The sequence below is a fragment of the Petaurus breviceps genome, unplaced genomic scaffold, assembly GCF_028583685.1.
Source record: "Petaurus breviceps papuanus isolate PSGF00001 unplaced genomic scaffold, PetGlider_PUasm1.0 225, whole genome shotgun sequence".
Lineage (NCBI taxonomy): Eukaryota > Metazoa > Chordata > Mammalia > Diprotodontia > Petauridae > Petaurus > Petaurus breviceps.
Window position 1 is genome coordinate 7889492 of NW_027185889.1, and position 18153 is coordinate 7907644.

Here is an 18153-nt window from a genome sequence, read left to right on the forward strand (position 1 = left end):
GATAGATAGATAGATAGATAGATAGATAGATAGATAGATAGATGGATGATAGATAGATAGATAGATAGATAGATAGATAGATAGATAGATAGGATAATATAGTGTAGCAGGGAGCAGAAGGCACTAACAAGGGTTGGGAAAGGCCAAATTCCACTGGGAAAGTAGAATTTTAGGTGAGTCTAAAAGGAAATGGCTAGGGAAATAAGGAAGACAAAGTCAGAAGAAAGAGAGCATTCCAGGAATGAGGCACTGAGTTAGGAGAGGAATGCCATCTTTAGCTAGAATGTATACATAAAGGGACAGATGGAATAAGTCTCTATGGTGAAGCTGTAATGCTGAATGGTGAAGCTGAAAATGCCCTGTTTCAGCACCTCACCTTAAGAGCCATGAAATCTGCAGAGGAGAGCTGCCACTCCTGGTTATTTGAGGACAGATTCTTAGGGAACCTTTACTAGTACAGGGGATACTCAGGTCAAGAAGCAAGCCCCCAACAAAAAAAGAACACCAAAGTAGTCACCTTGCTTCACCTACTAAGGGTAACAAAGGGTTTCCCAACAGATAGGAACAGGATGGAGTGGTGACTAATACTGCTTGAAGTGGAATGGACAGCAAAGTAAGCAAGAGAGGAGCCCTGAATCCAGGTCCCTGGGAACACATCATAGAGCACCCCAACAAGACTCTTGCTGGGACTGTAGCACTGGGAAATGCTCACTATGGGTTCTTATGGAAACTGGACTTAATAATTAATTGTGTAAGAGATAATATGTATTGATTCTTCTACCTTTTTAATAAAGACTGAAGCAACAAAGGCACTTATAATTGGTGCCAGTCCACAAGATTGTCTAGTAGAGATAGTTTCTCAGTTTCTTGGTAGTGATTTAAGCCAAGAAAACTGTGCACTGTTCAGACCACTATATCTCTCAAGCATTGGAGGTGAGCCAAGAAGATGCTTTCATTCATGGCTATCAAATCACATTGAACTGCTTGTTAGGCAAAGGCCACAAAGTGCTAAATCATCCCCCTGGCTCCCAGGATGTCTCAAATCTAGGAAGTATAGAAGCATGGATCATCAACTGGGAGAAAAGAAACACCACATGCCCTATCACCAAAGTGTTTCTAGTGGCACTTTTTGAGGTAGCAAAGAATTGGAAGCAAAGTGGATGGCCATCATTTGGGGAATGTTTACATAGAGTGTGGCGCATGAGTGTGCTGTGAAATAAGTACTGTTCTCTATATGGCAGGTTAGATTGCACTAGATTTTTATTATTTTATCAATGGTTATTAACTCGTTATTGATTTATTGTTATAATTAATTAGTTTTCATTAAATCATTTACTTTATTAGTTTTATTCATTAAGCCCACAGGTTAGGAGATAGTTTCTTTATAAGACTATCCCATTCTGGGGTCAGAGAATAATAGTTTTATTGAAAAATTGAAAGAGAAGGAAAAAAAAAACTCTGTGTGTATATTTGTGCATGTATGTGAGTATACATGTATATATTTGTGCATGCCTGTGCATGTATATTTGCATATGTTTGTGGCCCACACTGAAGGGGATAGGGGTAGGGGAGTGGAAGAAGGGTGGATGGGTATCAGGATTCTGGAGAAGAATATAACATCAGACTTGGTATACATTGTGATATCTGAAACAAGAAGGAAAAAAACACAGAAACTAAGGCAAGGATTGGCACTCAAGGTCCCATTTCACTTTAGGATCAATTCTTACTTAATAACAACAAATTAATCCTGCTTCTGTAAAGGTGGCAGAATATTATTGTGTCCATGAAAATGGAGAATAGAGAGAAGCCTGGGAAAAGGGGAGGGACCAGAACCAGGAAAACAATGTTCACTGCATCCAATATCCACTCCCATTTTTTTTTAAAGAATAAACTATTTAACAAAAGAGGGTCACAAATAAAACTACAGAGTTAAATACCTCAGCATGACAGAAGACTTTTACTGTGACACTTTGATATTATAACAATGGGAAATGTAGGAAGTAGTATAAAATTTATATAGATATAATTAATCTAGTTCTGTAAGCAAAATGAGGCAAAAAGTCATTGAAATTATTTTAATTATTATTTAAAACTGTTTTCAATTATTAAGTACTTTTTTTTCTTGCCATCTTTCCCAAAAAGAAAAAAAAAGTATAACAAATATGTATAGTCAAGCAAAATAGATTTCCCATGTCTAAAAATTATGTGTCTCCTTCCTATTCAGCCCATCATCTCTTGGTCAGGGTGCTGGTAGCATTCTTTACCTTCAGTTTTCTGAAATCATTTAAAGGTAAATTAACTTATCCTTCCCTAAATGGTTTGCAGATGGAAACCACTGCAGTGAATTGTCAATTAGGGCTTCCTTCATGTGGCTATAAAAATGTGTTTCCACACAACACATATTTAAACACTGGAAAAGATTGCCACAATGGACTTCACTTTCTCTCACTTTTATGGGTACAAGTGCTAGATTCAGCTATTTCAGTTATGCAGGATACACACTCCTGCTAGAAATGCCAACCCTAATTCACTTTGTCTTGAAGTATATACAACTGGTTTGTAGTAGCTACAGGAATATTTTCTGCAGGGTGCCAGATTGGGTAAAATCTTTCAATCATTCCTTCGTTCCTTCCTTCCTTCCTTCCTTCCTTCCTTCCCTTCCTTCCTTTTTTTCTCTTTAAAAATAAGGAATAGTTTGTTTGGTTCTTTCTTCATACAAAAACTTTTTATGTGGTAGCCATAACAACTGCCTGGGTTCTTTAGAGAGGTACTCAAATATTAGTCTTTACAAGATGGTTGGTGAATTCCAGAGATGAGGGATTTCATGAATTTAGCAGTAGCTATAGATTTTGGAGGTGCCATCAAAGGTAGTTTTTGGCAAAGTTACTGAGAATGGGGTACAGCTCCCAGCATAAGTCCAGCAATCATCAATTATTGCTATTGTTAGCATTCTAAGCACAGGAGCAGAGCTGATTCCAGGACTTCTATGGGAAAGTGTGAGGGACTAGAAGCAATTCACAATGCCCAGAGATATTGCAGGGCCAATCTTGCTCCCTCAGTAGCCATGTTCCAGAGGAGCAAGGAACAGCTTGATTAAAATGATAATACCATGGTTAGTTGGTGTCAACCTGAGAGTATGGTTAAAGGAGGCAAAGAGGCTAGATGATATATAAATTCATATTGTTTTATTCCCTTAAAGCTAGCAGATACATATACACAAAGTCAAAACTTAAATTTTGACTGTCTGATAAAAGAATGAGAAGCCTTAAATATGTTTCAGAATAATCCCAACTCAGGATGTCTATGTCACTCAAATTTATGATCTCCATATATGTTTAATCATAGTATGAGAAAGGAATTTTCTTAATTGAATAGGTTGCAAGCACAACAAGATAAGAGAGTTGAAATGTCAATCAAAAATACAACCCAGGATATCTGTGTTTCTTTTACCACTAACATGCCATTACATAGTATATCTTCATAAAATATTAAGATAAGAAAAGTTCCACTATTCAAGACAGTGTCTTGGCTTAAGGGTTTCATCCTTAATGGCCATAAACAGAGGAAAAAATGCTCTTAAATCAGCCCCATCTGGCCTTGTTGACACAGAAAGAGATATTCTCTGAGTTTACTCAGAAGAACACAGAAGGGAATATTTGTTAGGCTGAGGTGCTTCCTCTAGTTGATTAGTTTGGGCTTTGACCTTTATTGGAGTTCAAATGATCTGAAATGATTTTCATTATCTACAGTCACTTCCCTGAAGCACCTGACACTCAAAGCCAACTTGGTTGTAGTTGCCAATGGCTTCAAAAGTCTTGAACCATTTCTGGTCCATCTCCAACGGATATGTCTGACACAGATTACCTATTCTCAACCAAGTGTATACTTTTGCAACCTGAAACCCAACTTTGAACATGTTCCCTGTTTCCCTCCCCAACACATCTGCCTCACCTTCATACCAGGTAAGTTTCTTGTACTCCTGGGGACAAACTTTTATCTTTTCATATTGCCATATGATGTATGTATGCTTCTGTTTGCCTACTTGGTGTACCATAAAATAAATAAATAATAAAATTCTTTATTGTATTAGCTTCCTGAGTACCAATTTTCTGAAAATCCCCAAACCTATGTCTTTGTTTTAACCTAAGCAGTGAGGTCAAATAAAGCCTTCCCCCTACCACTGAATAAATGGAGAGGGGCAAATTCTTTTCAGACACCTCTCAACAAGAGTTCCCAATAGGAATGACCTTTTTTTTTTTTCTTTTGCTTGCTATTTGCACAGAATGAGGACCTTGCTATATAGAAAAATTCTGGATGTATAGTCAGGGGACCCAGATTGAAATCTGGCCTCTTAGATTTCAGAAAAACCTGGAAAGACTTACATGAACTGATGCAAAGTGAAATGAGAACCAAGAAAATATTGTACATAGTAATAGCAATATTGTATGATGCTTAACTATGAATGACTTAGCTATTCCCAGAAATACAATGATTCAAGAATTCCAAAGGTCTCATGAATAAAATTGATATTCACATCCAGAGAAATACATAGAGTCTGAATGCAGATCAAAGTATACTGTTTTCACTTTTTTAAATTGTTTTTTTTTTCTTTTGGTCTGTTTCTTTCACAACATGACTAATATGGAAATGTTTAAATGATTGCACATATATAACATAACAAATTGCTTACTGTTTTAAGGAAGGAGGAGGAGAGAAAGGGAAGGAGAAAATTTGGAGTCAAAATTCTCAAATGAATGTTAAAATATGTCTTTACATGTAATTAGAAAAAAATAAAATACTATTAGGAAAAAAGAAATCTGGCCTCTGCCATTTACTATTTGTGGGATCTTGAAGAAGTCAAGTCATCGCTGTGGGTCTCATTCTTCCTCTCCTTGGTAAAATGAAAGAGTTAGAATACATGATCTTTAAAGAAATGTCTAGCTATGAATACTTTGACTATTATTTCTTCCAAAGTTTGTCATAAACCATGTAATTCACCAAGTCATGTTTATTACTTTAAAAAATTACAATTGCATGGGGCGGCCAGGTAGCACAGTGAGTAAGAGCACCGGCCCCAGTGTCAGGATGACCTGAGGATCGAATCCAGGCTCAGATACTTAGCACCACACCCAGAAATAACTGGCCGTATAACCTTGAGCAAGTTACTTAACCCCAATTGCTTTAAAAAAATTACAATTGCAAATATATTCCCACTGAGAAAATGTTGTTTCAAGAGTAAATTAAAATCACACTTAAGAATGTAGTAAAACGTGACAAATAACAAAACTCAAATAAAAAAGCATCTTTGTTGAAAAACATTGTTTATATTGTGTATGTTGGCAATGATAGCAATAATAAAATTTAGTCACAAAATACATATTTCAAATTAGAAACCACAAAAGAAAGTAAATTAGTTGGCTTTACAATTCCCTCAAATGAATTCTATATGTTGCCCAACAGAGGTCACTGTGGGTGATTTAGAGCATTAGTTTCTTTTCAGATTTCCTGAGAGAAGGGAATAAAGCATTTATATGGTATCTACTATGTGCCAGACAATGTGCTAAACACTTTACAAATAGTATCTTTTCTGATCCTCACAATAATCCTGGGAGGTAGGTGCTGTTTTGATCCTCATTTTATGATTGAGAAAATGGAGGCAAACAAAGGTTAAGTGACTTGCCTAGGGTCCCACAGCCAGTAAAAGTCTGAGGTCACATTTGAATTCAGATCTTTCAGAGTCTAAGTCTAATACTCTATCTAGTGTACCACCCAGATATCAGAGGTCCCCTGGGAATAAAGAAACCAGTCTACTTGGAGATAGAGATTAGTTTCTAAGATTTTTAGCTTAGGGTGCGGCTTCCTGTCTCCACAAAGCTTAAAAAATTCTTTAAAAATACAAATTGCAAATAGAATTCATTAGATGCTTTAAACCCTTAGGCAATGTGTTGGTTGCCAAGCCAGAACAGTGATCTCTTAACCAGTTACAATCAAACATGCCCAAGTTTTCCTTCCCTCGGTCATGCTTTCTAAAGCAAAGCACACAAGGCCAGGATACAGATAAAATTAAAATCAGCTTTCTTTTATGTAACCAGCGATTTAAAAAAGCAAATAATGAGCAGGCAATAAAGTATCAAAACAACACTTAGCAATGTAACCTATTGCTCAGAGTTAAGTGGACAGTGGAATATATTCATTGGTTTCTACAAGAAGTCAGAATGGAGTCGCTTTAAATTGTATTCTCCGAATAAGTTATGCTTTTGTTGTTGTTTAGTCATTTCAATAGTGTTTGGCTCTTCACGACCCCATTTAGGAATTTCTTGGCAGAGATACTGGAGTGGCTTGCCATTTACTCCCCAACTGATTTTACAGATGAGGAAACTGAGGCAAACAGGGTTAAGAGTCTTCTTCAGGGTCATATTGCTAGTAAGTGGCTGAAGCCACATTTGAACTCAGAAAGATGAGTCTTCCTGTCTCCAAATCTCATTTTCTATCCACTGAACCACCTTGGTGCCCTGTTTAGATTTCCTATGTTTGTGGTTTTTCATAGATTGTGTCCTACATCTGGAATATTTTCTCTCCATCCATAAACAAGGAACTCCTAGCTCCCTCCAAGGCTCAGCTCAAAAGCCAGGCCCCAAAAGGGGTTTTTTCTGGTTCTTCTAGCTACCAGTGTTCCCTATTTCCCCAAACTACATTGTTTATAGGTTGCATTTAATTATATTTATATAGATGTTATTCCCCTCTCCCAAATAGAATGTATATTCCAATAAATTAATTAGTTATTCAACCAATCCATAAGCATTTATTAAGTTCCTAATATATGCCAAACTGTACTAAGTATCACAGATACAAAAAAAAATTTAAAAAGAAAAGAGTTAAACATCCTATACTCTCAAGGATCATATATTCTAATATGAGAGATAATTTGTATGCATATAAATATATAGGTTTGCTGATTGGTATAATCACAGAAGAACTTTGAATCAATAAATCAGTGGACGTGATAAATTTTTAAATGTGTAAGCAAGATGGTTTATACTGTGATCTCTGTATGAGATATGAATTTCATTAACTGGCTTGAGAAGGAAAAAACCATATAATTGACTGAGATCAGTCATGCCTATCAGGCCTGTGAATAAAATAGTAGTCCAACAGTAAACTCAAGTCAATCAATGAACCAATATAGCAGTGGAAGAAACTGAAGCATTTCAGTAGGAACCAACTCTCTGAGAGTGAATAACTCTTGGGATTGGGGTTGTACATTGGGAAAGTTTCTCTCTCTCTCTCCATTATCCTACCCTAACTTAATCATGTCATAGAAGATTCTAGACTAGTAGTAAATAGTCCATCCAGCAGGTACCAAAGACAATAGACCTATAGTAGATAATATATCCAGCCAGGAGTAATAGTTACCTGAGGAAAGGCAGCTTCAGGCAGCATTATCCCTGGGGTAAAAAGAAAATTTAGCTATGGAATCTTCAAAGGCACTGACCCTTAAAGCTTTGCAGAGAATTATACCTATGGGGAACCTGCCTCATGAAGATTTTCTGAACAGAGAAAAGGACTTTCCGGAGCTAAGTGTTGCAAGTTACCCCTTTGCCACATGTGCTTTCTATGATTTTTTTTTTATAATTTCTACCTTATTACCTTTGTATTTTAAGATATTTCCACTCTCCCCCTAGAATCTGTATGTATTTGTGGGAGAGTATGCCACAGAATTTGAGGGAATGCTTTTGTAGCAATTGTTTATGCTATATTATTTGAGTAAACACCTTTCTTGAAAAACCACCTGGCTGATTGTTAGTGGGAGGCACACTGGTGGGGGCTTGTAAATCTGAAAATTCAAACCCTCAAAGTTACCTTTACATTCCCAAGAGTAACTGTAGCAGACACTTTCTGGGGATCTGATCTGTCAATGTGAGTAGGAGTTGGAGAAATAGCCCTGGAGGAAATGCTATGAATAAATACACTATAAATAAAGGTAATTAGGTACAAGATAGTTTGGGAGGGAGGGCACTAGCAGTTGTATGTATGAGGAAAATTTCATGAAGAAGATAGTGCTTGAACTGCGTCTTGAAAGAAGTAGGATAGGCTCTGAGGCTGAGATAGGAGGAAATTCATTTTAGGCATGGGGAATGGTCAATAATACTGAGTATTAAGAACAGAGAAAAGGTCAGTGCTCTATCCGCTGTACCATATAGCTGCCCCCCAAACCTATAGCAGAGAAATTCAGATCAAATTCTCAGACATCATCATCTTAGTTTATTTCTCAAATAGGACTTTCTCTACTAAAGCCCCTTACATTCCACTAGAAATAGAGATGAAAACACTGAATCTTTTACGTGTTATATTTTTTTTTCATCCAGAACACGAATCAGAAGAAATGAATAGCAATGGCATTGTGCTGGTGCCAGCTTATACCAACTCTGGAGACTGTTAAAATTTCAGTGTGAGCATTTATACTTCAGAAATTGGCAAAGGCTATAAACCAGGGCTTAATTTATTGTTTTGTTGTTTGTCCAGACTTAGAGAACTGATGGAGAAAATGTTAATAATGCATATTAAACTTAAAAATGTGCCATGAATTTTACTTTGGAGAGCCAATTGTTAAATGCTTACTACACCCCTGAATAGTGCTCATCAGGTTTGACAAATCTCAGGGGCAGAATTTTAATTGCTTTGACTATAATGATTGTGCTCGGAGCAAAATCAGATTGGGGCAGGTTACCAGTGGTAACTAAAACATAGTCAGTATGTGCAATTGTGCCAGGGATGGGTCTAGCTCATGCCCTAGAAAGTTTGGGCTTTTTCTCCATTAGGTGAACCATGGTGATAGGGCAGCTATGCCCAAGGGTGTTTGAGTTTCAGAACACTACTGGATAGTGGAAGTCCCTGAGATGAGTCAGTGGAATAGCACTTGCAGTTGGGAGGAAGTACACCTTACTTGGTAAAGAAGCATGCCCTCTCACATTCCAGCACCCTGGGACAAAGCCCACATTAGTTAGAACTCTTAGGTTACTATCTATCACATTCTTGATAATTGACCCAGGGCAGAAAGAAGATCTCTACTGCCTATGTCAGATTAACAAATATCTGCCTTGTCATCCCTCTACAGAGAGCCACCAACCTGTATCTCTTGTCTCTTCTTCTGTGTGACCTCTGTGGAAGCAGAATGAGGTTCCCCCTCCTCTCACATCCTATTGATCAGCCAGCATTTATTAAGCAATTACTATGTGCCAGGTGCTGTGATAAGTGCTGAAAGTACAAATAAATATAAAGAAAGGCCACATGTTGCAAAACAATATGAGGATATTACTTTAGTCTGAAGTCCTTGGTCCCACCTAACACCCTTTCCAAAGCCTGCCCTATATCTAAAACAAAGTCAAAGTTCAGGAAGGAATTTTGTTCTTTGTGAAGATTGAATTAGGATTGTGACTGGGCAAGAACAGGACAGATTACTTGATTGATATAAGAACACACTACCTTCCATAATATAGGCAGCTTTTTTTTAAACTTCTAATTAGATTAAAGTCTTCTACATCTAATACATAACACTCTAGGCATATATATTTCTACTAGTCCATGATAGATGTATTCTATCCCTGACTAAAAGTTCATTTTAAAAGCAATAGCTGTTGGATAATGATGAGATAAAGAGAAAGAAGACATCTCTGATTTGTTCTTCTAATGGAAGTCTCTCTTGAGTTCACCATTGGGCAGGGGAAAAAAAAGAGAATCCTAAGACTGGTACTGAATAACCGTCCTCCTAGATCTGGCTCCTGTTAAGCATTGCTGATATGTTGAGGCTTGACTGCAGTCAGTGCTGAAACTCCCCCATAAGTTGGCTGATGCGGCAGAGTTATAATTCAACCTTCCTCATCCTCATGACTTTCATGCTCCATGACCTGTGGTAGCTAGAATAGACCGTCCTCATTAATCTTCACTGAATTCCCTTTTCTACTCGTCCATGTTTCCTGTGCTCTTTGGCAGCAGCCATGGCAGCCACTTTGTCTGAAAACCCAAAGTAAACCCAGGTCCCCTGAAGCTCCAGGGGTAGGGAACCTATGGTCTTGAGGCCACGTGGAGACCTCAAGTGCAGCCCTTTGCCTGAATCCAAACTTCACAGAACAAATTCCCTTAATAAAAGTATTTGCTCTGTAAAACTTGAACTCAGACAAAAGGACCTAGAGGGCCACATGTGGCCTTGAGGTTGCAGGTTCCCCAGTCCTGCTAGACCTTTGACCTGAGTGCATACACCATTGCTTCTTTGAACTACCAACCTGCATTCTCCCCTGTGGGACAGTAGGGGCCAAGGAGACTTCATGTGACTTTATTCCTGATGGAACTGCTATCCATCTGTCCTTTCTCACCTTTGCTGGGCTTGGTTGATATTAGTGTTGCTGTTTGACATTCACCCAAATTCAGCTCTAAGTTTGTGTGCCAAGTGGTTAAAGAGGGACTGAATAGTTTTAGGAAAATTATTCTTCATAGTGTGCTGACATTTTAAGTGACAATCATTCTGATGAATCAAACTGTTAAATGAACTTTTGCCTGGGCTTTCTAACTATGTTCAATCTAATTCTGTAACTTTATCTTTTGTTTGGGAATGCTATAAATTTTGAGTGGAAATTGCTTGTGTCAGAGAGAGATTTTCAGAGGCAGAATATATTTCTATCCATTTGGATTTTTTCTCTTAGTAGAGATACTTATAATTAGAATAATTTGATTAAAAACATTCATCTCTGGCAGGCTTGTGCTGTAACATGAAAATTGCTTCATTTTCTTTCACATTTCCCATCTGATAACACCTGTAGATTCATATAATCATGTCTTGTGTAAGGACATGAATGGTCTGTGGACTATCCCAATGCTCCCACAATGTAATAGGGGTAAAAATGGGTTGCTAGAATGGGGAATAGTCAACTCCCACATCATGTAGAATTGTAGCCAGAACCTACCACCTGGATATTGAAGACATACCAATTCTTTCTGGGTTTGGCTTGCTCCTCTGACTTTTTTTCATACAAGCAGACCTAAATTCTCAGAGAGAGACCACCACCTTAAGGTTACATTCTCTCAGAGACCTAACCCTATTGAGAAAAAATTACTTCCCCTATTCACCACACTAGTTCCTGATACCCCGTGTAATATGCTTTCTATCAACACAACTAGCCACTCACAGTAACTTCTGGATATTTTTGAACCATAAACATAACTATTTACTTAATAAAGCAAAAAAAAGTATAGATACTACTATGTTAAATAAAATATATACATGCTAAAATATATGACAATAAACTTATAAACTTATATCCCACTCTGCCACTAATATTTACTATTGTTGCTGAGTCGTTTCAGTCACATCCAATTCTCTGTGACCCCATTTGGGGCTTTCTTGGCAAAGATACTGAAATGCTTTGTCATTTCTTTTCTGCAGCTCATTTTACAGATGAGGAAACTGAGGCAAACAGGGTTAAGTGATTTGCCCAGAGTCACAAAGCTAGGAAGTGTTATCTAAGGCCAGATTTGAACTCAGGTCCTCCTTACTCCAGGGCCAGAGCTCTAGCCACTATGTTACATAGCTGCTCTATATTAAATAAAATATAGAAATAATAAAATAGATCACAATGCATATATAAACCTGGATCACACTGTTCCCCTAATATATTTAATAGTTAGAAGAGCGGACACAGTTATAGAAACTTGGCATGGAAACATAAGAAGACATGATTCATATAGAAATATGTTTTGCATGACTGCACATACATAGTCTATATCAAATTGTTTGCCTTCTCAATGGAGGGGACAAAGGAGAGGGAGGGACAGAAATGGAAATGTTTTAACATTTTAAAAAGGAAATGTTAAAAATCCTTAATATAATTGGAAAAAATAAAATATTAACAAATTATATGAAGAATGACTGCTTGGAAGGGCTAGGTGGTACAGTGAATAGAGCACTGGCCCTGCAGTCAGGAGGACCTGAGTTCAAATGTGACCTCAGACACTTAACACTTACTAGCTGTGTGACCTTGGGCAAGTCACTTAACCCCAATTGCCCTGGCTTCTCCCTCCAAAAAGAAAAAAAGAAAGGAAAAAAAGAGAAAAGAATGACTACTCACATGCTTAGGGGAACTCACAACTCTGGAATTCAAGGTTCAATGTTATCAGTCCATTGAGGAACATCTACACCACATGAAACTCCTCTGCCCATTGCTTAACTGTTGATCTTCCCCATTCTTCAGCTGGGGAAATCCTCTTCTCTACTTGAACCCAGACTTTATAAGCTTTTTCAATTAACCTTCTTTTTTTGTTTGTTTGTTTTCGCTTTTTTGGAGAGCAATTACGGTTAAGTGACTTGCTAATTTTTTCACACAGCTAGTTTTTTTTGTGTTAAGTGTCTGAGGTCAGATCCGAACCCAGGTCCTCCTGACTCCAGGGCCAGTGCTCTATTCACTGCACCACCTAGCCTCCCAAGAAACTGTATTTCTTGACACAATTCCCAATTTTTAATAAATAAAAGAGCTTTCTCTGCCTATGCATAACCTTATACTGGTCCCAAATAACCAAGACATCAATCCACATAGTTGACAAGATCCGAATCATCATATTCACACCAAAATATATTTTCTCTTTTAAACTGTCCAAATTCCCACTTGAAAAGTATTTCTTCATACATATATTCTATTCATTTACATTAAGCAAGGTTCTTTTTACATTCATATTAGCTATCATTCATAACAGGGGCAACATCTCACATCTTGCACAATAAAAGTATATCTCTTCCTTTATATCAAGCACTTTTCTGCCATTTTTAATCATTTTAAATTTTTAATCAAGTTAAATTTTGTGGTGCTTCTCACAAATAACTCTCTATGGCTCATGTCCTTAATCAGGGTTTACCCTGGAAACATAATCATTTGGCTCCTTTTGCCTCCACCAAGTTCTCCCTTAGATTCTTTAGAATGTACCTTATGTCTAAATCTCATAAAAAGAAAAAGGCAAAACAGATCTCAGATCCCATGAAAGCGTTCAAGTTAGCAATGTTAACTGAAATATAAGCTTTATTTTACCTCACAAAAAGCACAGAACATAAAGGATTAAGACTCAAGGACCCAAGCAGTCAAAACAACTCTCTTTCTCTCTCATATTAGGTCTCACCTTCTGTAAGGATGCATATGATATTCTAGTATCAGGGGTGGGGAACCTGTGGCCTCAAGGCCACATGTGGTCCTCTAGGTTTTCAAGTGTGGCCTTTTGACTGCATCCAAACTTCACAGAACAAATCTCCTTAATAAAAGGATTTGTTCTATAAAACTTGGAGTCAGTCACACCCAAGGACCTAGAAGGTCACATGTGGCCTCAAGGCTGTAGGTTCCCCACCTCTGTATCTAGATTTATAGTTCTACTAATGGGGTGAGTCCTCACCTCCTACAAGAAAAAGACCCTAGCCATGAGTTCACTAGAAAGATGAACCTGCTTTTTATTCAACATGATTCAATACTAATGAAGGGAAAGGTTCAGGTTTTCTCTTCCCTATTGTTTCTCTGTTTTCTGTTATTTTTTGACCTTAAGTCTTGCTTGATCCAAAAACTCTACATTGTCCAAAATCTATTCCTCTTAGGAAATTCACTGCCTGCATGACTATAATAGTCATAGGATTGTCACTCTAAAGCTGGAAAGTATCTTAGAGGGTCTTTGTTTCACAGAGGCTAGTTATGTCGCCCAAGGTCACACAGCTAGAAAGGGTCAGAGGTGGGATTTCTGAACCTGGGTCCTCTCCCTCCAAATCAAGCTGCTTAACCTTCTGAATCACGGGTTTCTTATCTACTCAGCTGGGAAGATAACAGCCATAGCATCTTCCTCACTGGGTTGTGAGACTCAAATGACATAATTATGTAGAGCATTTTGTTATAAACATCATTATCATTATATTATTAATTTTATTCTCATATTTTTGATGGAATTCAGGTAGAAATAATATTTGACCAAGTCCCTATTCTCTAGTTAACTTTATGTTTTATGTGATGATGACAAAACATAAAATTAATAAGAGAAGAGGAACTTGGTCAAATGTAATTCTCTGCCCATCAGAAATTTGATACATTTTCTTGAGATGGGACAACTCTATCTTCTCAAATGCATCTATCAGGCAATTAACACATTTGTGCCAAGTCTTCCTTCTGACAGAAACAAGAGAATTATCATATTTGAAATTTATATAGCTTTTTGAGATCGAGACTGAACCTGTGATTCCATTAGGATCACATATAGGGAGCTCAAGTAAGGGAATTCCTTCTACCCAAAGGCAGGTCAGAACTTTCTCTGCAATTTAGTCTTAGAGGGTTTTCTTGAGCCCCAAAAGGTTAAGGATTAAGACCAGTATGTATCAGAGGTGAGATGTGAGCACACATTCTCTTGGCTGTAAAAGCCATTTCTCTATCCCCTGTGCCATGCTGCCTCTTAGGCTGTCTTTTACACAAAATTCTTGGTATCTTGTCATTTGATCTTTACAAAAGTTCTCTGAGTTGGGTTCTACAGATATTCTTACCCCCATTTTACAAATGAGAAAACTGAGGCTTAAAGTTTTTAAATGTCTTTACTTAAGACACCAGATGACACAGGCAATAAGAGTTAGTGGCAGGATTGAAATTCAGATCTGTCCTGATTTCAAATCCAATGCTTGTTTTTCTACATATGGTTCTTCAGAAACCTTAAAACACGAATGAAGTTGTTATTGTAGAACAGAGAAGATGACACATAAGAAAAAGATCCAATGATCTAACTTAAATCTACTTACTTTCTTTGGCCAATTATCTTCCTAGCATAAGAATATTCATTATATTAATATGTCTGTTCTGATCGCTTTATGTAATATGGTAGCAAGACAGTACAAACATCTGGCTAAAGAGTCAAAATTTCAATAGGCAGTTCTTCAAGACAACTTTATTTCCTCCAATTTTGAAAAAGTTGATGCTGTAAATATTAAACAGTAGGCTATTGTGCCAAATGAGACTTGCATATTTGGAAAGTGATCTTTTATGATCCTCCTTTTCTCCATTTCTCTGAATATTTAAAATAATCTGCATTATTTTTGTGCCAAATTTGTGGCAAAATGAATAGTTTTTGGACATTGGAAATAAGGTGGTTGGGGTTTTTTTTTTGCCACCAAGACAAAATTAATATGTTATTTTATGCCACCAAAGAAGTACAGTGCTCAGTTAGAATGACATAATCTTAGATCTAGAAGAATCCCTAGAAATCACATAGTCCAATGTGGTCAATCTACAGATAATAAAACAAGCCTGGAGGTATACATTGTTCATAAGCTGATTGTGCCAAAGTTGGGAAAACTTGAATTTGTCCATGATGCCTAACTCCCAGTTTGATGTTTTTCCATCCTATCATATTATTTTCTGGGGACAAAACTGGTCAAGAAAATGTGTTATTTAACCAGAAGTCATCACTGCCAGACTTGAAATTAGTGGGATACCTCCTTGAGTCCTTAATTTTCAGTTGGGTGCTTTCCTTTGACTTTAAAAGCATGTGATGTCTAAATAATGACATTGGCTTTGCTTTAATTAAAGGCAGCTAATTGTATGTTTTCAACATTTTAATATTACCATAGCATTTGTTCATCCTGTTTTCATTTTCATTTTGACTCTTCAGCGTAAGAAGACACATTATTTAGCTCTTATTTTTTCCTGTCATTTTCCATTTGAAGGTGAGAATTAGCAGATGTAGTAAGCTCAAATCCAACATGAATCTTACCTTCTTAGAAGCCTTAGGGCCTCCTGGAGGATGACTGAATTATTTCCTTGCCTTGACAGCTTTTGCAGGAAAGATGTGAAGGAAACTACTAGACTGTTACAAAACAATATCCTTTTTTTTTTTTTACTCTGTCAAATAAAACAAAGTTCATGAGGAAAGCTATACAAGAAGAAACTTTTCAACTTGTTACAAGCTCTAGGCATATGCCTCTAATGAAAGGTGATCTTAGCTGTAGGACAACTTTCCTATGACTCAATCTCCTGCTTTATTAAAATGGATTTCACTATATCTAATTCAAAGTCTGGTTTGGGGGATTAACTGATGTCATGTTTAGAAATAAACTCTTGACAGATTGAGAAATACTCTAAATATTTTTCTAAGAAAATACCTAGCTCAGGGATTTATAATTCCCAGGCTTCTATCACATTTTATACAATATCTAATATTCCTTCTCTTAAATTATGCAGATGTTTACTGGTTAAAGAAAGTCACAATGCATATGAAATATTAAATTTTTCCTTTATATCCATTCAAAATAATGAGAACTGGAAGGATCCAATGGAGTTAAAACAATCAAGGTGGGCAGATTAATATTAATAATAAAACAATCAAAATTACATGATTATATCAATAAATGCTGAAAAATATTTGAATAGACGGCTCATTTTTAGTTAAAAACACAAAAGCATATGGATAAGCATGCTTTTCTTTAAAATGATAAATAGTGTCTATTTAAAACCAAGAGCCAGAATTACATGTAGTTGAGATAAACCAGAGGCCTCTTCAAAATAAGGTACGTGTTCCCATCTAAGATCTGTTTGTCTACATGAGTTGTCTTGTTGAATAGATATTGCTTGCAAGCAGCAATGGATAAATATCTCTGAAACCTGACCCATCCTTTCAATAAGAGACTGTGATTTCTACCTTGAGGGAAATAGAAAAAGAACGAGGTCTGGTTTTTGCTTATTTCACCTACCTCTGATAGGACTATTGGGTTAGATTTATAACTCCCTGTCCTTCTAAATATTTGTAGATTAGAGGTATGCTTTTTTGGATTTCAGGAAAAAAATCTGCTTTCCTAGTAGCTCTTACTGATGATTACACAAAAGACTATGAGAAATAGTGAATAAGTCCCTTTATCCAAGCAAATAACAAACAGAAATCAGAAAAATTAAACAGATTAGAATATACTAGAAAACATTCAAGAATCAACAAGCTCTTTAGCTAGTATTGACATGGAATCTGAGCCCAAACCAAGAGAGAAGGAATGATCTTATGCAAATAGAAGTTCTCAGTAGTCTCAAGAGTCTAGTTGGAAGAAATTCAAAGAAATATCCAGGAGCTGGCTTCCCCAAAGTCTTTTCCAATCTCGATTATCCTTTATCCACATGTCTCCCCTTAAAGTCCCTGCCATCAACTCCACAGGTATACAGTATATATACAATATCTCGATATTATTTCCACCACTTAGGAGTCATGTCTCCCTTTGCACATAGCAGCATGCAAAACACCTAAATCTCAGTTGGAATTTTAGGTTACATTAATGAGATGAAGGGTGAAGCAAGCATTTCCATTGTCACCACTTTTACCTAACAGTATCCTAGAAATATTTCCTAGATCAATGAGGCAAGGAAACTAAATTGAGGGCGCGAGCATAGACAGAAAAAAAAGTTATCTTTTTTGCAGATGGTATGATGATATACTTAGAGAACCCTATAGAGTTAACTAAAAATTGATTTAAACAATTATTAACATTAGCAAATTAACAGGACACAAAATAAACCTATATAAATCACCATCAGGAAGATAAAAAAAGAGAAATTTCATTAAAAAATAACGACAGATTGAATAAAATATCTAGGAGTCTACCTACCAAAACAGAGAGACTACATACATGAAACCACAAAATATTCTCACCTCAAAATAAAATGGAGAGAGAACTAGTGCTTAATATTGTACTATGTCAACTATCCAAATTAATTTGTTTATTTAGACCATACCAATAAAACTACCAAAAGATTACTTTAGTAAACTAGAAAAATAATGACAATATTCATCTGAAGGATTTTGAATCTCAAGACAAATAAAGGGAAAAGTGGAATTGAAAGGGATATAGGGGTTTCAGATTTCAAATTATATGCAAAATAAATAGGCTAGGACTACTTAATCTCTAAAATTTCTTTCAGTTCTAAAATTCTGTGTTTGAAGGAATAGAGATATTTTCTTCAAGGTGCAGACCCCAATCAAACAAGGGCCCCTTTTGCTGACAGATGGTGGTTTCATCTTTCAACATTTCAATATTGAAATCTGTCTTCAATCAATAAGCATATGTTAAACTCCTACTGTGAGCCAGGCACTATTCTAGATCTTGCAGATATAAAGATG

General features: G+C 36.6%; 1 long non-coding RNA gene across 1 annotated transcript in view; it reads right to left on the reverse strand.

Annotated features, from left to right (window-relative positions):
• Positions 1 to 15889, reverse strand: part of LOC138166610 (uncharacterized) — a 24483-nt gene extending 8594 nt beyond the window's left edge. Inside the window, exons 1-2 of the long non-coding RNA XR_011169644.1 lie at positions 15769 to 15889; positions 9128 to 9255 (exon numbers count right to left, since the gene is read on the reverse strand). This is a non-coding gene — a long non-coding RNA (uncharacterized lncRNA). The remainder of the gene's footprint in view (positions 1 to 9127; positions 9256 to 15768) is intronic.
• Positions 15890 to 18153: the final 2264 nt, after the last annotated feature.